This window comes from Pelobates fuscus, chromosome 2 (assembly GCF_036172605.1).
Source record: "Pelobates fuscus isolate aPelFus1 chromosome 2, aPelFus1.pri, whole genome shotgun sequence".
Classification (NCBI taxonomy): domain Eukaryota; kingdom Metazoa; phylum Chordata; class Amphibia; order Anura; family Pelobatidae; genus Pelobates; species Pelobates fuscus.
Genome location: NC_086318.1, coordinates 286,459,013 through 286,477,362, shown reverse-complemented (window position 1 = coordinate 286,477,362; position 18,350 = coordinate 286,459,013). Strand labels below are relative to the sequence as shown.

General features: G+C 41.8%; 53 pseudogenes; all 53 read left to right on the top strand.

Moving 5' to 3' along the window:
- Positions 1-522: 522 nt before the first annotated feature.
- Positions 523-641, top strand: LOC134587732 (5S ribosomal RNA; annotated as a pseudogene).
- A 134-nt stretch (positions 642-775) lies between these two features.
- Positions 776-894, top strand: LOC134597226 (5S ribosomal RNA; annotated as a pseudogene).
- A 316-nt stretch (positions 895-1,210) lies between these two features.
- LOC134597680 (5S ribosomal RNA) lies at positions 1,211-1,329 on the top strand (annotated as a pseudogene).
- A 224-nt stretch (positions 1,330-1,553) lies between these two features.
- LOC134587988 (5S ribosomal RNA) lies at positions 1,554-1,672 on the top strand (annotated as a pseudogene).
- A 721-nt stretch (positions 1,673-2,393) lies between these two features.
- Positions 2,394-2,512, top strand: LOC134587731 (5S ribosomal RNA; annotated as a pseudogene).
- Positions 2,513-2,646: 134 nt separating this feature from the next.
- LOC134597225 (5S ribosomal RNA) lies at positions 2,647-2,765 on the top strand (annotated as a pseudogene).
- Positions 2,766-3,081: 316 nt separating this feature from the next.
- LOC134597679 (5S ribosomal RNA) lies at positions 3,082-3,200 on the top strand (annotated as a pseudogene).
- A 225-nt stretch (positions 3,201-3,425) lies between these two features.
- On the top strand, positions 3,426-3,543 carry LOC134589393 (5S ribosomal RNA; annotated as a pseudogene).
- Positions 3,544-3,677: 134 nt separating this feature from the next.
- On the top strand, positions 3,678-3,796 carry LOC134596555 (5S ribosomal RNA; annotated as a pseudogene).
- Positions 3,797-4,021: 225 nt separating this feature from the next.
- LOC134594593 (5S ribosomal RNA) lies at positions 4,022-4,140 on the top strand (annotated as a pseudogene).
- Positions 4,141-4,365: 225 nt separating this feature from the next.
- LOC134588646 (5S ribosomal RNA) lies at positions 4,366-4,484 on the top strand (annotated as a pseudogene).
- Positions 4,485-4,800: 316 nt separating this feature from the next.
- LOC134596133 (5S ribosomal RNA) lies at positions 4,801-4,919 on the top strand (annotated as a pseudogene).
- Positions 4,920-5,144: 225 nt separating this feature from the next.
- Positions 5,145-5,263, top strand: LOC134594814 (5S ribosomal RNA; annotated as a pseudogene).
- Positions 5,264-5,731: 468 nt separating this feature from the next.
- On the top strand, positions 5,732-5,850 carry LOC134587786 (5S ribosomal RNA; annotated as a pseudogene).
- Positions 5,851-5,984: 134 nt separating this feature from the next.
- On the top strand, positions 5,985-6,103 carry LOC134594514 (5S ribosomal RNA; annotated as a pseudogene).
- A 134-nt stretch (positions 6,104-6,237) lies between these two features.
- On the top strand, positions 6,238-6,356 carry LOC134594566 (5S ribosomal RNA; annotated as a pseudogene).
- Positions 6,357-6,490: 134 nt separating this feature from the next.
- Positions 6,491-6,609, top strand: LOC134594206 (5S ribosomal RNA; annotated as a pseudogene).
- Positions 6,610-6,743: 134 nt separating this feature from the next.
- On the top strand, positions 6,744-6,862 carry LOC134594205 (5S ribosomal RNA; annotated as a pseudogene).
- Positions 6,863-6,996: 134 nt separating this feature from the next.
- LOC134594203 (5S ribosomal RNA) lies at positions 6,997-7,115 on the top strand (annotated as a pseudogene).
- Positions 7,116-7,249: 134 nt separating this feature from the next.
- Positions 7,250-7,368, top strand: LOC134595257 (5S ribosomal RNA; annotated as a pseudogene).
- Positions 7,369-7,593: 225 nt separating this feature from the next.
- On the top strand, positions 7,594-7,712 carry LOC134594499 (5S ribosomal RNA; annotated as a pseudogene).
- A 134-nt stretch (positions 7,713-7,846) lies between these two features.
- On the top strand, positions 7,847-7,965 carry LOC134588802 (5S ribosomal RNA; annotated as a pseudogene).
- A 134-nt stretch (positions 7,966-8,099) lies between these two features.
- On the top strand, positions 8,100-8,218 carry LOC134596908 (5S ribosomal RNA; annotated as a pseudogene).
- Positions 8,219-8,352: 134 nt separating this feature from the next.
- On the top strand, positions 8,353-8,471 carry LOC134595970 (5S ribosomal RNA; annotated as a pseudogene).
- Positions 8,472-8,605: 134 nt separating this feature from the next.
- LOC134597129 (5S ribosomal RNA) lies at positions 8,606-8,724 on the top strand (annotated as a pseudogene).
- A 225-nt stretch (positions 8,725-8,949) lies between these two features.
- On the top strand, positions 8,950-9,068 carry LOC134597541 (5S ribosomal RNA; annotated as a pseudogene).
- Positions 9,069-9,293: 225 nt separating this feature from the next.
- Positions 9,294-9,412, top strand: LOC134595487 (5S ribosomal RNA; annotated as a pseudogene).
- A 134-nt stretch (positions 9,413-9,546) lies between these two features.
- On the top strand, positions 9,547-9,665 carry LOC134594262 (5S ribosomal RNA; annotated as a pseudogene).
- Positions 9,666-9,799: 134 nt separating this feature from the next.
- Positions 9,800-9,918, top strand: LOC134596479 (5S ribosomal RNA; annotated as a pseudogene).
- A 225-nt stretch (positions 9,919-10,143) lies between these two features.
- On the top strand, positions 10,144-10,262 carry LOC134596356 (5S ribosomal RNA; annotated as a pseudogene).
- A 134-nt stretch (positions 10,263-10,396) lies between these two features.
- On the top strand, positions 10,397-10,515 carry LOC134597348 (5S ribosomal RNA; annotated as a pseudogene).
- A 468-nt stretch (positions 10,516-10,983) lies between these two features.
- Positions 10,984-11,102, top strand: LOC134589146 (5S ribosomal RNA; annotated as a pseudogene).
- A 225-nt stretch (positions 11,103-11,327) lies between these two features.
- LOC134594539 (5S ribosomal RNA) lies at positions 11,328-11,446 on the top strand (annotated as a pseudogene).
- A 134-nt stretch (positions 11,447-11,580) lies between these two features.
- On the top strand, positions 11,581-11,699 carry LOC134595868 (5S ribosomal RNA; annotated as a pseudogene).
- A 134-nt stretch (positions 11,700-11,833) lies between these two features.
- LOC134598283 (5S ribosomal RNA) lies at positions 11,834-11,952 on the top strand (annotated as a pseudogene).
- Positions 11,953-12,086: 134 nt separating this feature from the next.
- On the top strand, positions 12,087-12,205 carry LOC134597391 (5S ribosomal RNA; annotated as a pseudogene).
- A 468-nt stretch (positions 12,206-12,673) lies between these two features.
- LOC134595186 (5S ribosomal RNA) lies at positions 12,674-12,792 on the top strand (annotated as a pseudogene).
- Positions 12,793-13,170: 378 nt separating this feature from the next.
- Positions 13,171-13,289, top strand: LOC134590599 (5S ribosomal RNA; annotated as a pseudogene).
- Positions 13,290-13,423: 134 nt separating this feature from the next.
- Positions 13,424-13,542, top strand: LOC134594141 (5S ribosomal RNA; annotated as a pseudogene).
- A 468-nt stretch (positions 13,543-14,010) lies between these two features.
- Positions 14,011-14,129, top strand: LOC134595021 (5S ribosomal RNA; annotated as a pseudogene).
- A 225-nt stretch (positions 14,130-14,354) lies between these two features.
- LOC134597525 (5S ribosomal RNA) lies at positions 14,355-14,473 on the top strand (annotated as a pseudogene).
- Positions 14,474-14,698: 225 nt separating this feature from the next.
- On the top strand, positions 14,699-14,817 carry LOC134590588 (5S ribosomal RNA; annotated as a pseudogene).
- A 134-nt stretch (positions 14,818-14,951) lies between these two features.
- Positions 14,952-15,070, top strand: LOC134596119 (5S ribosomal RNA; annotated as a pseudogene).
- Positions 15,071-15,295: 225 nt separating this feature from the next.
- Positions 15,296-15,414, top strand: LOC134589016 (5S ribosomal RNA; annotated as a pseudogene).
- A 134-nt stretch (positions 15,415-15,548) lies between these two features.
- On the top strand, positions 15,549-15,667 carry LOC134589084 (5S ribosomal RNA; annotated as a pseudogene).
- A 134-nt stretch (positions 15,668-15,801) lies between these two features.
- LOC134597137 (5S ribosomal RNA) lies at positions 15,802-15,920 on the top strand (annotated as a pseudogene).
- Positions 15,921-16,054: 134 nt separating this feature from the next.
- Positions 16,055-16,173, top strand: LOC134597463 (5S ribosomal RNA; annotated as a pseudogene).
- Positions 16,174-16,307: 134 nt separating this feature from the next.
- On the top strand, positions 16,308-16,426 carry LOC134597653 (5S ribosomal RNA; annotated as a pseudogene).
- A 134-nt stretch (positions 16,427-16,560) lies between these two features.
- On the top strand, positions 16,561-16,679 carry LOC134588574 (5S ribosomal RNA; annotated as a pseudogene).
- Positions 16,680-17,390: 711 nt separating this feature from the next.
- Positions 17,391-17,509, top strand: LOC134594869 (5S ribosomal RNA; annotated as a pseudogene).
- Positions 17,510-17,643: 134 nt separating this feature from the next.
- On the top strand, positions 17,644-17,762 carry LOC134594857 (5S ribosomal RNA; annotated as a pseudogene).
- A 134-nt stretch (positions 17,763-17,896) lies between these two features.
- Positions 17,897-18,015, top strand: LOC134595856 (5S ribosomal RNA; annotated as a pseudogene).
- A 134-nt stretch (positions 18,016-18,149) lies between these two features.
- Positions 18,150-18,268, top strand: LOC134587681 (5S ribosomal RNA; annotated as a pseudogene).
- Positions 18,269-18,350: the final 82 nt, after the last annotated feature.

Below are 18,350 nucleotides of genomic sequence, written 5' to 3'. Positions count from 1 at the left end.
TAGCGAGATCGCATTCTCTTAATTTCACTTACAGCCATACCAGTCTGAAAATGAATGATCTTGTCAGATCTCGGAAGCCATCCAGACTCGGGCCTGGTTAGTACTTGTATGGGAGACCAACTAGGAACCTCAGGTGCCGTAAGCTTTTGTTTATTTATTTTTTGCATTATGATGTCATAATCAGACCACTTTTTTCCCTATCCAGAAGCGTCTTGTCTTTTGTCGCAACCAGAGTTTGATATTCTACCAACATTAGCGAGATCGCATTCTCTTAATTTCACTTACGGCCATACCAGTCTGAAAATGCCAGATCTCGGAAGCCATCCAGACTCGGGCCTGGTTAGTACTTGTATGGGAGACCAACTAGGAATCTCAGGTGCCGTAAGCTTTTGTTTATTTCTTTTTTGCATTATGATGTCATAATCAGACCACTTTTTTCCCTATCCAGAAGCGTCTTGTCTTTTGTCGCAACCAGAGTTTGATATTCTACCAACATTAGCGAGATCGCATTCTCTTAATTTCATTTACGGCCATACCAGTCTGAAAATGCCTGATCTCATCAGATCTCGGAAGCCATCCAGACTCGAGCCTGGTTAGTACTTGTATGGGAGATCAACTAGGAACCTCAGGTGCCGTAAGCTTTTGTTTATTTCTTTTTTGCATTATGATGTCATAATCAGACCACTTTTTTCCCTATCCAGAAGCATCTTGTCTTTTGTCGCAACCAGAGTTTGATATTCTACCAACATTAGCGAGATCGCATTCTCTTAATTTCACTTACGGCCATACCAGTCTGAAAATGCCTGATCTCGTCCGATCTCGGAAGCCATCCAGACTCGGGCCTGGTTAGTACTTGTATGGGAGAACAACTAGGAACCTCAGGTGCCGTAAGCTTTTGTTTATTTCTTTTTTGCATTATGATGTCATAGTCAGACCACTTTTTTCCCTATGGGAGACCAACTAGGAACCTCAGGTGCCGTAAGCTTTTGTTTATTTCTTTTTTGCATTATGATGTCATAATCAGACCACTTTTTTCCCTATGGGAGACCAACTAGGAACCTCAGGTGCCGTAAGCTTTTGTTTATTTCTTTTTTGCATTATGATGTCATAATCAGACCACTTTTTTCCCTATCCAGAAGCATCTTGTCTTTTGTCGCAACCAGAGTTTGATATTCTACCAACATTAACGAGATCGCATTCTCTGAATTTCCCTTACGGCCATACCAGTCTGAAAATGCCTGATCTTGTCAGATCTCGGAAGCCATCCAGACTTGGACCTGGTTAGTACTTGTATGGGAGACCAACTAGGAACCTCAGGTGCCGTAAGCTTTTGTTTATTTAATTTTTGCATTATGATGTCATAATCAGACCAATTTTTCCCTATGGGAGACCAACTAGGAACCTCAGGTGCCGTAAGCTTTTGTTTATTTCTTTTTTGCATTATGATGTCATAATCAGACCACTTTTTTCCCTATCCAGAAGCGTCTTGTCTTTTGTCGCAACCAGAGTTTGATATTCTACCAACATTAGCGAGATTGCATTCTCTTAATTTCACTTACGGCCATACCAATCTGAAAATGCCTGATCTTGTCAGATCTCGGAAGCCATCCAGACTCGGGCCTGGTTAGTACTTGTATGGGAGACCAACTAGGAACCTCAGGTGCCGTAAGCTTTTGTTTATTTCTTTTTTGCATTATGATGTCATAATCAGACCACTTTTTTCCCTATGGGAGACCAACTAGGAACCTCAGGTGCCGTAAGCTTTTGTTTATTTCTTTTTTGCATTATGATGTCATAATCAGACCACTTTTTTCCCTATCCAGAAGCGTCTTGTCTTTTGTCGCAACCAGAGTTTGATATTCTACCAACATTAGCGAGATCGCATTCTCTTAATTTCACTTACAGCCATACCAGTCTGAAAATGAATGATCTTGTCAGATCTCGGAAGCCATCCAGACTCGGGCCTGGTTAGTACTTGTATGGGAGACCAACTAGGAACCTCAGGTGCCGTAAGCTTTTGTTTATTTATTTTTTGCATTATGATGTCATAATCAGACCACTTTTTTCCCTATCCAGAAGCGTCTTGTCTTTTGTCGCAACCAGAGTTTGATATTCTACCAACATTAGCGAGATCGCATTCTCTTAATTTCACTTACGGCCATACCAGTCTGAAAATGCCAGATCTCGGAAGCCATCCAGACTCGGGCCTGGTTAGTACTTGTATGGGAGACCAACTAGGAATCTCAGGTGCCGTAAGCTTTTGTTTATTTCTTTTTTGCATTATGATGTCATAATCAGACCACTTTTTTCCCTATCCAGAAGCGTCTTGTCTTTTGTCGCAACCAGAGTTTGATATTCTACCAACATTAGCGAGATCGCATTCTCTTAATTTCATTTACGGCCATACCAGTCTGAAAATGCCTGATCTCATCAGATCTCGGAAGCCATCCAGACTCGAGCCTGGTTAGTACTTGTATGGGAGATCAACTAGGAACCTCAGGTGCCGTAAGCTTTTGTTTATTTCTTTTTTGCATTATGATGTCATAATCAGACCACTTTTTTCCCTATCCAGAAGCGTCTTGTCTTTTGTCGCAACCAGAGTTTGATATTCTACCAACATTAGCGAGATCGCATTCTCTTAATTTCACTTACGGCCATACCAGTCTGAAAATGCCTGATCTCGTCCGATCTCGGAAGCCATCCAGACTCGGGCCTGGTTAGTACTTGTATGGGAGAACAACTAGGAACCTCAGGTGCCGTAAGCTTTTGTTTATTTCTTTTTTGCATTATGATGTCATAGTCAGACCACTTTTTTCCCTATGGGAGACCAACTAGGAACCTCAGGTGCCGTAAGCTTTTGTTTATTTCTTTTTTGCATTATGATGTCATAATCAGACCACTTTTTTCCCTATGGGAGACCAACTAGGAACCTCAGGTGCCGTAAGCTTTTGTTTATTTCTTTTTTGCATTATGATGTCATAATCAGACCACTTTTTTCCCTATCCAGAAGCATCTTGTCTTTTGTCGCAACCAGAGTTTGATATTCTACCAACATTAACGAGATCGCATTCTCTGAATTTCCCTTACGGCCATACCAGTCTGAAAATGCCTGATCTTGTCAGATCTCGGAAGCCATCCAGACTTGGACCTGGTTAGTACTTGTATGGGAGACCAACTAGGAACCTCAGGTGCCGTAAGCTTTTGTTTATTTAATTTTTGCATTATGATGTCATAATCAGACCACTTTTTTCCCTATGGGAGACCAACTAGGAACCTCAGGTGCCGTAAGCTTTTGTTTATTTCTTTTTTGCATTATGATGTCATAATCAGACCACTTTTTTCCCTATCCAGAAGCGTCTTGTCTTTTGTCGCAACCAGAGTTTGATATTCTACCAACATTAGTGAGATCGCATTCTCTCAATTTAACTTAGGCCATACCAGTCTGAAAATGCCTGATCTCATCAGATCTCGGAAGCCATCCAGACTCGGGCCTGGTTAGTACTTGTATGGGAGACCAACTAGGAACCAAAGGTGCCGTAAGCTTTTGTTTATTTCTTTTTTGCATTATGATGTCATAATCAGACCACTTTTTTCCCTATCCAGAAGCGTCTTGTCTTTTGTCGCAACCAGAGTTTGATATTCTACCAACATTAGCGAGATTGCATTCTCTTAATTTCACTTACGGCCATACCAATCTGAAAATGCCTGATCTCGTCAGATCTCGGAAGCCATCCAGACTCGGGCCTGGTTAGTACTTGTATGGGAGACCAACTAGGAACTTCAGGTGCCGTAAGCTTTTGTTTATTTCTTTTTTGCATTATGATGTCATAATCAGACCACTTTTTTCCCTATGGGAGACCAACTAGGAACCTCAGGTGCCGTAAGCTTTTGTTTATTTCTTTTTTGCATTATGATGTCATAATCAGACCACTTTTTTCCCTATCCAGAAGCGTCTTGTCTTTTGTCGCAACCAGAGTTTGATATTCTACCAACATTAGCGAGATCGCATTCTCTTAATTTCCCTTACGGCCATACCAGTCTGAAAATGCCTGATCTCGTCAGATCTCGGAAGCCATCCAGACTCGGGCCTGGTTAGTACTTGTATGGGAGACCAACTAGGAACCTCAGGTGCCGTAAGCTTTTGTTTATTTCTTTTTTGCATTATGATGTCATAATCAGACCACTTTTTTCCCTATGGGAGACCAACTAGGAACCTCAGGTGCCGTAAGCTTTTGTTTATTTCTTTTTTGCATTATGATGTCATAATCAGACCACTTTTTTCCCTATCCAGAAGCGTCTTGTCTTTTGTCGCAACCAGAGTTTGATATTCTACCAACATTAGCGAGATCGCATTCTCTTAATTTCACTTACGGCCATACCAGTCTGAAAATGCCTGATCTCGTCAGATCGCGGAAGCCATCCAGACTCGGGCCTGGTTAGTACTTGTATGGGAGAACAACTAGGAACCTCAGGTGCCGTAAGCTTTTGTTTATTACTTTTTTGCATTATGATGTCATAATCAGACCACTTTTTTCCCTATGGGAGACCAACTAGGAACCTCAGGTGCCGTAAGCTTTTGTTTATTTCTTTTTTGCATTATGATGTCATAATCAGACCACTTTTTTCCCTATGGGAGACCAACTAGGAACCTCAGGTGCCGTAAGCTTTTGTTTATTTCTTTTTTGCATTATGATGTCATAATCAGACCACTTTTTTCCCTATCCAGAAGCATCTTGTCTTTTGTCGCAACCAGAGTTTGATATTCTACCAACATTAACGAGATCGCATTCTCTGAATTTCCCTTACGGCCATACCAGTCTGAAAATGCCTGATCTCGTCAGATCTCGGAAGCCCTCCAGACTTGGGCCTGATTAGTACTTGTATGGGAGACCAACTAGGAACCTCAGGTGCCGTAAGCTTTTGTTTATTTCTTTTTTGCATTATGATGTCATAATCAGACCACTTTTTTCCCTATGGGAGACCAACTAGGAACCTCAGGTGCCGTAAGCTTTTGTTTATTTCTTTTTTGCATTATGATGTCATAATCAGACCACTTTTTTCCCTATCCAGAAGCGTCTTGTCTTTTGTCGCAACCAGAGTTTGATATTCTACCAACATTAGCGAGATTGCATTCTCTTAATTTCATTTACGGCCATACCAGTCTGAAAATGCCTGATCTCGTCAGATCTCGGAAGCCATCCAGACTCGGGCCTGGTTAGTACTTGTATGGGAGACCAACTAGGAACCTCAGGTGCCGTAAGCTTTTGTTTATTTCTTTTTTGCATTATGATGTCATAATCAGACCACTTTTTTCCCTATGGGAGACCAACTAGGAACCTCAGGTGCCGTAAGCTTTTGTTTATTTCTTTTTTGCATTATGATGTCATAATCAGACCACTTTTTTCCCTGTCCAGAAGCGTCTTGTCTTTTGTCGCAACCAGAGTTTGATATTCTACCAACATTAGCGAGATCGCATTCTCTTAGTTTCCCTTACGGCCATACCAGTCTGAAAATGCCAGATCTCGGAAGCCATCCAGACTCGGGCCTGGTTAGTACTTGTATGGGAGACCAACTAGGAACCTCAGGTGCCGTAAGCTTTTGTTTATTTCTTTTTTGCATTATGATGTCATAATCAGACCACGTTTTTCCCTATCCAGAAGCGTCTTGTCTTTTGTCGCAACCAGAGTTTGATATTCTACCAACATTAGCGAGATCGCATTCTCTTAATTTCACTTACGGCCATACCAGTCTGAAAATGGCTGATCTCGTCAGCTCTCGGAAGCCATCCAGACTCGGGCCTGGTTAGTACTTGTATGGGAGACCAACTAGGAACCTCAGGTGCCGTAAGCTTTTGTTTATTTCTTTTTTGCATTATGATGTCATAATCAGACCACTTTTTTCCCTATCCAGAAGCGTCTTGTCTTTTGTCGCAACCAGAGTTTGATATTCTACCAACATTAGCGAGATCGCATTCTCTTAATTTCACTTACGGCCATACCAGTCTGAAAATGCCTGATCTCATCAGATCTCGGAAGCCATCCAGACTCGGGCTTGGTTAGTACTTGTATGGGAGACCAACTAGGAACCTCAGGTGCCGTAAGCTTTTGTTTATTTCCTTTTTGCATTATGATGTCATAATCAGACCACTTTTTTCCCTATCCAGAAGCGTCTTGTCTTTTGTCGCAACCAGAGTTTGATATTCTACCAACATTAGCGAGATCGCATTCTCTTAATTTCACTTACGGCCATACCAGTCTGAAAATGCCTGATCTCGTCAGATCTCAGAAGCCATCCAGACTCGGGCCTGGTTAGTACTTGTATGGGAGACCAACTAGGAACCTCAGGTGCCGTAAGCTCTTGTTTATTTCTTTTTTGCATTATGATGTCATAATCAGACCACTTTTTTCCCTATCCAGAAGCATCTTGTCTTTTGTCGCAACCAGAGTTTGATATTCTACCAACATTAACGAGATCGCATTCTCTTAATTTCGCTTACGGCCATACCAGTCTGAAAATGCCTGATCTCGTCAGATCTCGGAAACCATCCAGACTCGGGTCTGGTTAGTACTTGTATGGGAGACCAACTAGGAACCTCAGGTGCCGTAAGCTTTTGTTTATTTCTTTTTTGCATTATGATGTCATAATCAGACCACTTTTTTCCCTATCCAGAAGCGTCTTGTCTTTTGTCGCAACCAGAGTTTGATATTCTACCAACATTAGCGAGATCGCATTCTCTTAATTTCGCTTACGGCCATACCAGTCTGAAAATGCCTGATCTCGTCAGATCTCGGAAACCATCCAGACTCGGGTCTGGTTAGTACTTGTATGGGAGACCAACTAGGAACCTCAGGTGCCGTAAGCTTTTGTTTATTTCTTTTTTGCATTATGATGTCATAATCAGACCACTTTTTTCCCTATCCAGAAGCATCTTGTCTTTTGTCGCAACCAGAGTTTGATATTCTACCAACATTAACGAGATCGCATTCTCTTAATTTCGCTTACGGCCATACCAGTCTGAAAATGCCTGATCTCGTCAGATCTCGGAAACCATCCAGACTCGGGTCTGGTTAGTACTTGTATGGGAGACCAACTAGGAACCTCAGGTGCCGTAAGCTTTTGTTTATTTCTTTTTTGCATTATGATGTCATAATCAGACCACTTTTTTCCCTATCCAGAAGCGTCTTGTCTTTTGTCGCAACCAGAGTTTGATATTCTACCAACATTAGCGAGATCGCATTCTCTTAATTTCACTTACGGCCATACCAGTCTGAAAATGCCTGATCTCGTCAGATCTCAGAAGCCATCTAGACTCGGGCCTGGTTAGTACTTGTATGGGAGACCAACTAGGAACCTCAGGTGCCGTAAGCGTTTGTTTATTTCTTTTTTGCATTATGATGTCATAATCAGACCACTTTTTTCCCTATGGGAGACCAACTAGGAACCTCAGGTGCCGTAAGCTTTTGTTTATTTCTTTTTTGCATTATGATGTCATAATCAGACCACTTTTTTCCCTGTCCAGAAGCGTCTTGTCTTTTGTCGCAACCAGAGTTTGATATTCTACCAACATTAGCGAGATCGCATTCTCTTAATTTCGCTTACGGCCATACCAGTCTGAAAATGCCTGATCTCGTCAGCTCTCGGAAGCCATCCAGACTCGGGCCTGGTTAGTACTTGTATGGGAGACCAACTAGGAACCTCAGGTGCCGTAAGCTTTTGTTTATTTCTTTTTTGCATTATGATGTCATAATCAGACCACTTTTTTCCCTATCCAGAAGCGTCTTGTCTTTTGTCGCAACCAGAGTTTGATATTCTACCAACATTAGCGAGATCGCATTCTCTTAATTTCACTTACGGCCATACCAGTCTGAAAATGCCTGATCTCGTCAGATCTCGGAAGCCATCCAGACTCGGGCCTGGTTAGTACTTGTATGGGAGACCAACTAGGAATCTCAGGTGCCGTAAGCTTTTGTTTATTTCTTTTTTGCATTATGATGTCATAATCAGACCACTTTTTTCCCTATCCAGAAGCGTCTTGTCTTTTGTCGCAACCAGAGTTTGATATTCTACCAACATTAGCGAGATCGCATTCTCTTGATTTCGCTTACGGCCATACCAGTCTGAAAATGCCTGGTCTCATCAGATCTCGGAAGCCATCCAGACTCGGGCCTGGTTAGTACTTGTATGGGAGACCAACTAGGAACCTCAGGTGCCGTAAGCTTTTGTTTATTTCTTTTTTGCATTATGATGTCATAATCAGACCACTTTTTTCCCTATCCAGAAGCGTCTTGTCTTTTGTCGCAACCAGAGTTTGATATTCTACCAACATTAGCGAGATCGCATTCTCTTAATTTCACTTACGGTAATACCAGTCTGAAAATGCCTGATCTCGTCAGATCTCGGAAGCCATCCAGACTCGGGCCTGGTTAGTACTTGCATGGGAGACCAACTAGGAACCTCAGGTGCCGTAAGCTTTTGTTTATTTCTTTTTTGCATTATGATGTCATAATCAGACCACTTTTTTCCCTATCCAGAAGCATCTTGTCTTTTGTCGCAACCAGAGTTTGATTTTCTACCAACATTAACGAGATCGCATTCTCTTAATTTCACTTACGGCCATACCAGTCTGAAAATGCCTGATCTTGTCAGATCTCGGAAGCCATCCAGACTTGGGCTTGGTTAGTACTTGTATGGGAGACCAACTAGGAACCTCAGGTGCCGTAAGCTTTTGTTTATTTCTTTTTTGCATTATGATGTCATAATCAGACCACTTTTTTCCCTATGGGAGACCAACTAGAAACCTTAGGTGCCGTAAGCTTTTGTTTATTTCTTTTTTGCATTATGATGTCATAATCAAACCACTTTTTTCCCTATCCAGAAGCGTCTTGTCTTTTGTCGCAACCAGAGTTTGATATTCTACCAACATTAGCGAGATCGCATTCTCGTAATTTCACTTACGTCCATACCAGTCTGAAAATGCCTGATCTCATCAGATCTCGGACGCCATCCAGACTCGGGCCTGGTTAGTACTTGTATGGGAGACCAACTAGGAACCTCAGGTGCCGTAAGCTTTTGTTTATTTCTTTTTTGCATTATGATGTCATAATCAGACCACTTTTTTCCCTATGGGAGACCAACTAGGAACCTCAGGTGCCGTAAGCTTTTGTTTATTTCTTTTTTGCATTATGATGTCATAATCAGACCACTTTTTTCCGTATCCAGAAGCGTCTTGTCTTTTGTCGCAACCAGAGTTTGATATTCTACCAACATTAGCGAGATCGCATTCTCTTAATTTCACTTACGGCCATACCAGTCTGAAAATGCCTGATCTCGTCAGATCTCGGAAGCCATCTAGACTCGGGCCTGGTTAGTACTTGTATGGGAGACCAACTAGGAACCTCAGGTGCCGTAAGCTTTTGTTTATTTCTTTTTTGCATTATGATGTCATAATCAGACCACTTTTTTCCCTATCCAGAAGCGTCTTGTCTTGTGTCGCAACCAGAGTTTTATATTCTACCAACATTAGCGAGATCGCATTCTCTTAATTTCACTTACGGCCATACCAGTCTGAAAATGCCTGATCTCATCAGATTTCAGAAGCCATCCAGACTCGGGCCTGGTTAGTACTTGTATGGGAGACCAACTAGGAACCTCAGGTGCCGTAAGCTTTTGTTTATTTCTTTTTTGCATTATGATGTCATAATCAGACCACTTTTTTCCCTATCCAGAAGCGTCTTGTCTTTTGTCGCAACCAGAGTTTGATATTCTACCAACATTAGCGAGATCGCATTCTCTTAATTTCACTTATGGCCATACCAGTCTGAAAATGCCTGATCTCGTCAGATCTCAGAAGCCATCCAGACTCAGGCCTGGTTAGTACTTGTATGGGAGACCAACTAGGAACCTCAGGTGCCGTAAGCTTTTGTTTATTTATTTTTTGCATTATGATGTCATAATCAGACCACTTTTTTCCCTATGGGAGACCAACTAGGAACCTCAGGTGCCGTAAGCTTTTGTTTATTTCTTTTTTGCATTATGATGTCATAATCAGACCACTTTTTTCCCTGTCCAGAAGCGTCTTGTCTTTTGTCGCAACCAGAGTTTGATATTCTACCAACATTAGCGAGATCGCATTCTCTTAATTTCACTTACGGCCATACCAGTCTGAAAATGCCTGGTCTCATCAGATCTCGGAATCCATCCAGACTCGGGCCTGGTTAGTACTTGTATGGGAGACCAACTAGGAACCTCAGGTGCCGTAAGCTTTTGTTTATTTCTTTTTTGCATTATGATGTCATAATCAGACCACTTTTTTCCCTATCCAGAAGCGTCTTGTCTTTTGTCGCAACCAGAGTTTGATATTCTACCAACATTAGCGAGATCGCATTCTCTTAATTTCACTTATGGTCATACCAGTCTGAAAATGCCTGATCTCGTCAGATCTCGAAAGCCATCCAGACTCGGGCCTGGTTAGTACTTGTATGGGAGACCAACTAGGAACCTCAGGTGCCGTAAGCTTTTGTTTATTTCTTTTTTGCATTATGATGTCATAATCAGACCACTTTTTTCCCTATCCAGAAGCATCTTGTCTTTTGTCGCAACCAGAGTTTGATATTCTACCAACATTAACGAGATCGCATTCTCTTAATTTCGGTTACGGCCATACCAGTCTGAAAATGCCTGATCTCGGAAGCCATCCAGACTTGGGCTTGGTTAGTACTTGTATGGGAGACCAACTAGGAACCTCAGGTGCCGTAAGCTTTTGTTTATTTCTTTTTTGCATTATGATGTCATAATCAGACCACTTTTTTCCCTATGGGAGACCAACTAGGAACCTCAGGTGCCGTAAGCTTTTGTTTATTTCTTTTTTGCATTATGATGTCATAATCAAACCACTTTTTTCCCTATCCAGAAGCGTCTTGTCTTTTGTCGCAACCAGAGTTTGATATTCTACCAACATTAGCGAGATCGCATTCTCGTAATTTCACTTAAGTCCATACCAGTCTGAAAATGCCTGATCTCATCAGATCTCGGAAGCCATCCAGACTCGCGCCTGGTTAGTACTTGTATGGGAGACCAACTAGGAACCTCAGGTGCCGTAAGCTTTTGTTTATTTCTTTTTTGCATTATGATGTCATAATCAGATCACTTTTTTCCCTATGGGAGACCAACTAGGAACCTCAGGTGCCGTAAGCTTTTGTTTATTTCTTTTTTGCATTATGATGTCATAATCAGACCACTTTTTTCCGTATCCAGAAGCGTCTTGTCTTTTGTCGCAACCAGAGTTTGATATTCTACCAACATTAGCGAGATCGCATTCTCTTAATTTCACTTACGGTCATACCAGTCTGAAAATGCCTGATCTCGTCAGATCTCGGAAGCCATCCAGACTCGGGCCTGGTTAGTACTTGTATGGGAGACCAACTAGGAACCTCAGGTGCCGTAAGCTTTTGTTTATTTCTTTTTTGCATTATGATGTCATAATCAGACCACTTTTTTCCCTATCCAGAAGCGTCTTGTCTTTTGTCGCAACCAGAGTTTGATATTCTACCAACATTAGCGAGATCGCATTCTCTTAATTTCACTTACGGCCATACCAGTCTGAAAATGCCTGATCTCATCAGATCTCGGAAGCCATCCAGACTCGGGCCTGGTTAGTACTTGTATGGGAGACCAACTAGGAACCTCAGGTGCCGTAAGCTTTTGTTTATTTATTTTTTGCATTATGATGTCATAATCAGACCACTTTTTTCCCTATCCAGAAGCGTCTTGTCTTTTGTCGCAACCAGAGTTTGATATTCTACCAACATTAGCGAGATCGCATTCTCTTAATTTCACTTACGGCCATACCAGTCTGAAAATGCCTAATCTCGTCAGATCTCAGAAGCCATCCAGACTCAGGCCTGGTTAGTACTTGTATGGGAGACCAACTAGGAACCTCAGGTGCCGTAAGCTTTTGTTTATTTCTTTTTTGCATTATGATGTCATAATCAGACCACTTTTTTCCCTATCCAGAAGCGTCTTGTCTTTTGTCGCAACCAGAGTTTGATATTCTACCAACATTAGCGAGATCGCATTCTCTTAATTCCACTTACGGCCATACCAGTCTGAAAATGCCTGATCTCGTCAGATCTCAGAAGCCATCCAGACTCAGGTCTGGTTAGTACTTGTATGGGAGACCAACTAGGAACCTCAGGTGCCGTAAGCTTTTGTTTATTTATTTTTTGCATTATGATGTCATAATCAGACCACTTTTTTCCCTATGGGAGACCAACTAGGAACCTCAGGTGCCGTAAGCTTTTGTTTATTTCTTTTTTGCATTATGATGTCATAATCAGACCACTTTTTTCCCTGTCCAGAAGCGTCTTGTCTTTTGTCGCAACCAGAGTTTGATATTCTACCAACATTAGCGAGATCGCATTCTCGTAATTTCCCTTACGGCCATACCAGTCTGAAAATGCCAGATCTCGGAAGCCATCCAGACTCGGGCCTGGTTAGTACTTGTATGGGAGACCAACTAGGAACCTCAGGTGCAGTAAGCTTTTGTTTATTTCTTTTTTGCATTATGATGTCATAATCAGACCACTTTTTTCCCTATCCAGAAGCGTCTTGTCTTTTGTCGCAACCAGAGTTTGATATTCTACCAACATTAGCGAGATCGCATTCTCTTAATTTCACTTACGGCCATACCAGTCTTAAAATGCCTGATCTCGTCAGATCTCGGAAGCCATCCAGACTCGGGCCTGGTTAGTACTTGTATGGGAGACCAACTAGGAACCTCAGGTGCCGTAAGCTTTTGTTTATTTCTTTTTTGCATTATGATGTCATAATCAGACCACTTTTTTCCCTATCCAGAAGCGTCTTGTCTTTTGTCGCAACCAGAGTTTGATATTCTACCAACATTAGCGAGATCGCATTCTCTTAATTTCACTTACGGCCATACCAGTCTGAAAATGCCTGATCTCGTCAGATCTCGGAAGCCATCCAGACTCGGGCCTGGTTAGTACTTGTATGGGAGACCAACTAGGTGCCGTAAGCTTTTGTTTATTTCTTTTTTGCATTATGATGTCATAATCAGACCACTTTTTTCCCTATCCAGAAGCGTCTTGTCTTTTGTCGCAACCAGAGTTTGATATTCTACCAACATTAGCGAGATCGCATTCTTTTAATTTCACTTACGGCCATACCAGTCTGAAAATGCCTGATCTCGTCAGATCTCGGAAGCCATCCAGACTCGGGCCTGGTTAGTACTTGTATGGGAGACCAACTAGGAACCTCAGGTGCCGTAAGCTTTTGTTTATTTCTTTTTTGCATTATGATGTCATAATCAGACCACTTTTTTCCCTATCCAGAAGCGTCTTGTCTTTTGTCGCAACCAGAGTTTGATATTCTACCAACATTAGCGAGATCGCATTCTCTTAATATTACTTACGGCCATACCAGTCTGAAAATGCCTGATCTCATCAGATCTCGGAAGCCATCCAGACTTGGGCCTGGTTAGTACTTGTATGGGAGACCAACTAGGAACCTCAGGTGCCGTAAGCTTTTGTTTATTTCTTTTTTGCATTATGATGTCATAATCAGACCACTTTTTTCCCTATGGGAGACCAACTAGGAACCTCAGGTGCCGTAAGCTTTTGTTTATTTCTTTTTTGCATTATGATGTCATAATCAGACCACTTTTTTCCCTGTCCAGAAGCGTCTTGTCTTTTGTCGCAACCAGAGTTTGATATTCTACCAACATTAGCGAGATCGCATTCTCGTAATTTGCTTTACGGCCATACCAGTCTGAAAATGCCAGATCTCGGAAGCCATCCAGACTCTGGCCTGGTTAGTACTTGTATGGGAGACCAACTAGGAACCTCAGGTGCCGTAAGCTTTTGTTAATTTCTTTTTTGCATTATGATGTCATAATCAGACCACTTTTTTCCCTATCCAGAAGCATCTTGTCTTTTGTCGCAACCAGAGTTTGATATTCTACCAACATTAACGAGATCGCATTCTCTTAATTTCGCTTACGGCCATACCAGTCTGAAAATGCCTGATCTCGTCAGATCTCGGAAGCCATCCAGACTTGGGCTTGGTTAGTACTTGTATGGGAGACCAACTAGGAACCTCAGGTGCCGTAAGCTTTTGTTTATTTCTTTTTTGCATTATGATATCATAATCAGACCACTTTTTTCCCTATGGGAGACCAACTAGGAACCTCAGGTGCCGTAAGCTTTTGTTTATTTCTTTTTTGCATTATGATGTCATAATCAAACCACTTTTTTCCCTATCCAGAAGCGTCTTGTCTTTTGTCGCAACCAGAGTTTGATATTCTACCAACATTAGCGAGATCGCATTCTCGTAATTTCACTTACGTCCATACCAGTCTGAAAATGCCTGATTTCATCAGATCTCGGAAGCCATCCAGACTCGGGCCTGGTTAGTACTTGTATGGGAGACCAACTAGGAACCTCAGGTGCCGTAAGCTTTTGTTTATTTCTTTTTTGCATTATGATGTCATAATCAGACCACTTTTTTCCCTATGGGAGACCAACTAGGAACCTCAGGTGCCGTAAGCTTTTGTTTATTTCTTTTTTGCATTATGATGTCATAATCAGACCACTTTTTTCCCTATCCAGAAGCGTCTTGTCTTTTGTCGCAACCAGAGTTTGATATTCTACCAACATTAGCGAGATCGCATTCTCTTAATTTCACTTACGGCCATACCAGTCTGAAAATGCCTGATCTCGTCAGATCTCGGAAGCCATCCAGACTCGGGCCTGGTTAGTACTTGTATGGGAGACCAACTAGGAACCTCAGGTGCCGTAAGCTTTTGTTTATTTCTTTTTTGCATTATGATGTCATAATCAGACCACTTTTTTCCCTATCCAGAAGCGTCTTGTCTTTTGTCGCAACCAGAGTTTGATATTCTACCAACATTAGTGAGATCGCATTCTTTTAATTTCACTTACGACCATACCAGTCTGAAAATGCCTGATCTCGTCAGATCTCGGAAGCCATCCAGACTCGGGCCTGGTTAGTACTTGTATGGGAGACCAACTAGGAACCTCAGGTGCCGTAAGCTTTTGTTTATTTCTTTTTTGCATTATGATGTCATAATCAGACCACTTTTTTCCCTATGGGAGACCAACTAGGAACCTCAGGTGCCGTAAGCTTTTGTTTATTTCTTTTTTGCATTATGATGTCATAATCAGACCACTTTTTTCCCTATCCAGAAGCGTCTTGTCTTTTGTCGCAACCAGAGTTTGATATTCTACCAACATTAGCGAGATCGAATTCTCTTAATTTTACTTACGGCCATACCAGTCTGAAAATGCCTGATCTCGTCAGATTTCGGAAGCCATCCAGACTAGGGCCTGGTTAGTACTTGTATGGGAGACCAACTAGGAACCTCATTTGCCGTAAGCTTTTGTTTATTTCTTTTTTGCATTATGATGTCATAATCAGACAACTTTTTTCCCTATCCAGAAGCGTCTTGTCTTTTGTTGCAACCAGAGTTTGATATTCTACCAACATTAGCGAGATCGCATTCTCTTTATTTCATTTACGGCCATAACAGTCTGAAAATGCCTGATCTCGTCAGATCTCGGAAGCCATCCAGACTCGGGTCTGGTTAGTACTTGTATGGGAGACCAACAAGGAGCCTCAGGTGCCGTAAGCTTTTGTTTATTTCTTTTTTGCATTATGATGTCATAATCAGACCACTTTTTTCCCTATCCAGAAGCATCTTGTCTTTTGTCGCAACCAGAGTTTGATATTCTACCAACATTAGCGAGATCGCATTCTCTTAATTTCACTTACGGCCATACCAGTCTGAAAATGCCTGATCTCGTCAGATCTCTGAAGCCATCCAGACTCGGGTCTGGTTAGTACTTGTATGGGAGACCAACTAGGAACCTCAGGTGCTGTAAGCTTTTTTTTATTTCTTTTTTGCATTATGATGTCATAATCAGACCACTTTTTTCCCTATCCAGAAGCGTCTTGTCTTTTGTCGCAACCAGAGTTTGATATTCTACCAACATTAGCGAGATCGCATTCTCTTAATTTCACTTATGGCCATACCAGTCTGAAAATGCCTGATTTCGTCAGATCTCGGAAACCATCCAGACTCGGGCCTGGTTAGTACTTGTATGGGAGACCAACTAGGAACCGCAGGTGCCGTAAGCTTTTGTTTATTTCTTTTTTGCATTATGATGTCATAATCAGACCACTTTTTTCCCTATCCAGAAGCATCTTGTCTTTTGTCGCAACCAGAGTTTGATATTCTACCAACATTAGCGAGATCGCATTCTCTTAATTTCACTTATGGCCATACCAGTCTGAAAATGCCTGATCTCGTCAGATCTCGGAAGCCATCCAGACTCGGGCATGGTTAGTACTTGTATGGGAGACCAACTAGGAACCTCAGGTGCCGTAAGCTTTTGTTTATTTCTTTTTTGCAATATGATGTCATAATCAGACCACTTTTTTCCCTATCCAGAAGCGTCTTGTCTTTTGTCGCAACCAGAGTTTGATATTCTACCAACATTAGCGAGATCGCATTCTCTCAATTTCACTTACAGCCATACCAGTCTGAAAATGCCTGATCTCATCAGATCTCGGAAGCCATCCAGACTCAGGCCTGGTTAGTATTTGTATGGGAGACCAACTAGGAACCTCAGGTGCCGTAAGCTTTTGTTTATTTCTTTTTTGCATTATGATGTCATAATCAGACCACTTTTTTCCCTATCCAGAAGCGTCTTGTCTTTTGTCGCAACCAGAGTTTGATATTCTACCAACATTAGCGAGATCGCATTCTCTTAATTTCACTTACGGCCATACCAGTCTGAAAATGCCAGATCTCGGAAGCCATCCAGACTCGGGTCTGGTTAGTACTTGTATGGGAGACCAACTAGGAACCTCAGGTGCCATAAGCTTTTGTTTATTTCTTTTTTGCATTATGATGTCATAATCAGACCACTTTTTTCCCTATCCAGAAGCGTCTTGTCTTTTGTCGCAACCAGAGTTTGATATTCTACCAACATTAGCGAGATCGCATTCTCTTAATTTCACTTACGGCCATACCAGTCTGAAAATGCCAGATCTCGGAAGCCATCCAGACTCGTGTCTGGTTAGTACTTGTATGGGAGACCAACTAGGAACCTCAGGTGCTGTAAGCTTTTGTTTATTTCTTTTTTGCATTATGATGTCATAATCAGACCACTTTTTTCCCTATGGGAGACCAACTAGGAACCTCAGGTGCCGTAAGCTTTTGTTTATTTCTTTTTTGCATTATAATGTCATAATCAGACCACTTTTTTCCCTATCCAGAAGCGTCTTGTCTTTTGTCGCAACCAGAGTTTGATATTCTACCAACATTAGCGAGATCGCATTCTCTTAATTTCACTTACGGCCATACCAGTCTGAAAATGCCTGATCTCGTCAGATCTCGGAAGCCATGCAGACTCGGGCCTGGTTTGTACTTGTATGGGAGACCAACTAGGAAGCTCAGGTGCCGTAAGCTTTTGTTTATTTCTTTTTTGCATTATAATGTCATAATCAGACCACTTTTTTCCCTATCCAGAAGCGTCTTGTCTTTTGTCGCAACCAGAGTTTGATATTCTACCAACATTAGCGAGATCGCATTCTCTTAATTTCACTTACGGCCATACCAGTCTGAAAATGCCTGATCTCGTCAGATCTCGGAAGCCATGCAGACTCGGGCCTGGTTTGTACTTGTATGGGAGACCAACTAGGAAGCTCAGGTGCCGTAAGCTTTTGTTTATTTCTTTTTTGCATTATGATGTCATAATCAGACCACTTTTTTCCCTATCCAGAAGCATCTTGTCTTTTGTCGCAACCAGAGTTTGATATTCTACCAACATTAGCGAGATCGCATTCTCTCAATTTCACTTACGGCCATACCAGTCTGAAAATGCCTGATCTCATCAGATCTCGGAAGCCATCCAGACTCGGGCCTGGTTAGTACTTGTATGGGAGACCAACTAGGAACCTCAGGTGCCGTAAGCTTTTGTTTATTTCTTTTTTGCATTATGATGTCATAATCAGACCACTTTTTTCCCTATCCAGAAGCGTCTTGTCTTTTGTCGCAACCAGAGTTTGATATTCTACCAACATTAGCGAGATCGCATTCTCTTAATTTCACTTATGGCCATACCAGTCTGAAAATGCCTGATCTTGTCAGATCTCGGAAGCCATCCAGACTCGGGTCTGGTTAGTACTTGTATGGGAGACCAACTAGGAACATCAGGTGCCGTAAGCTTTTGTTTATTTCTTTTTTGCATTATGATGTCATAATCAGACCACTTTTTTCCCTATCCAGAAGAGTCTTGTCTTTTGTCGCA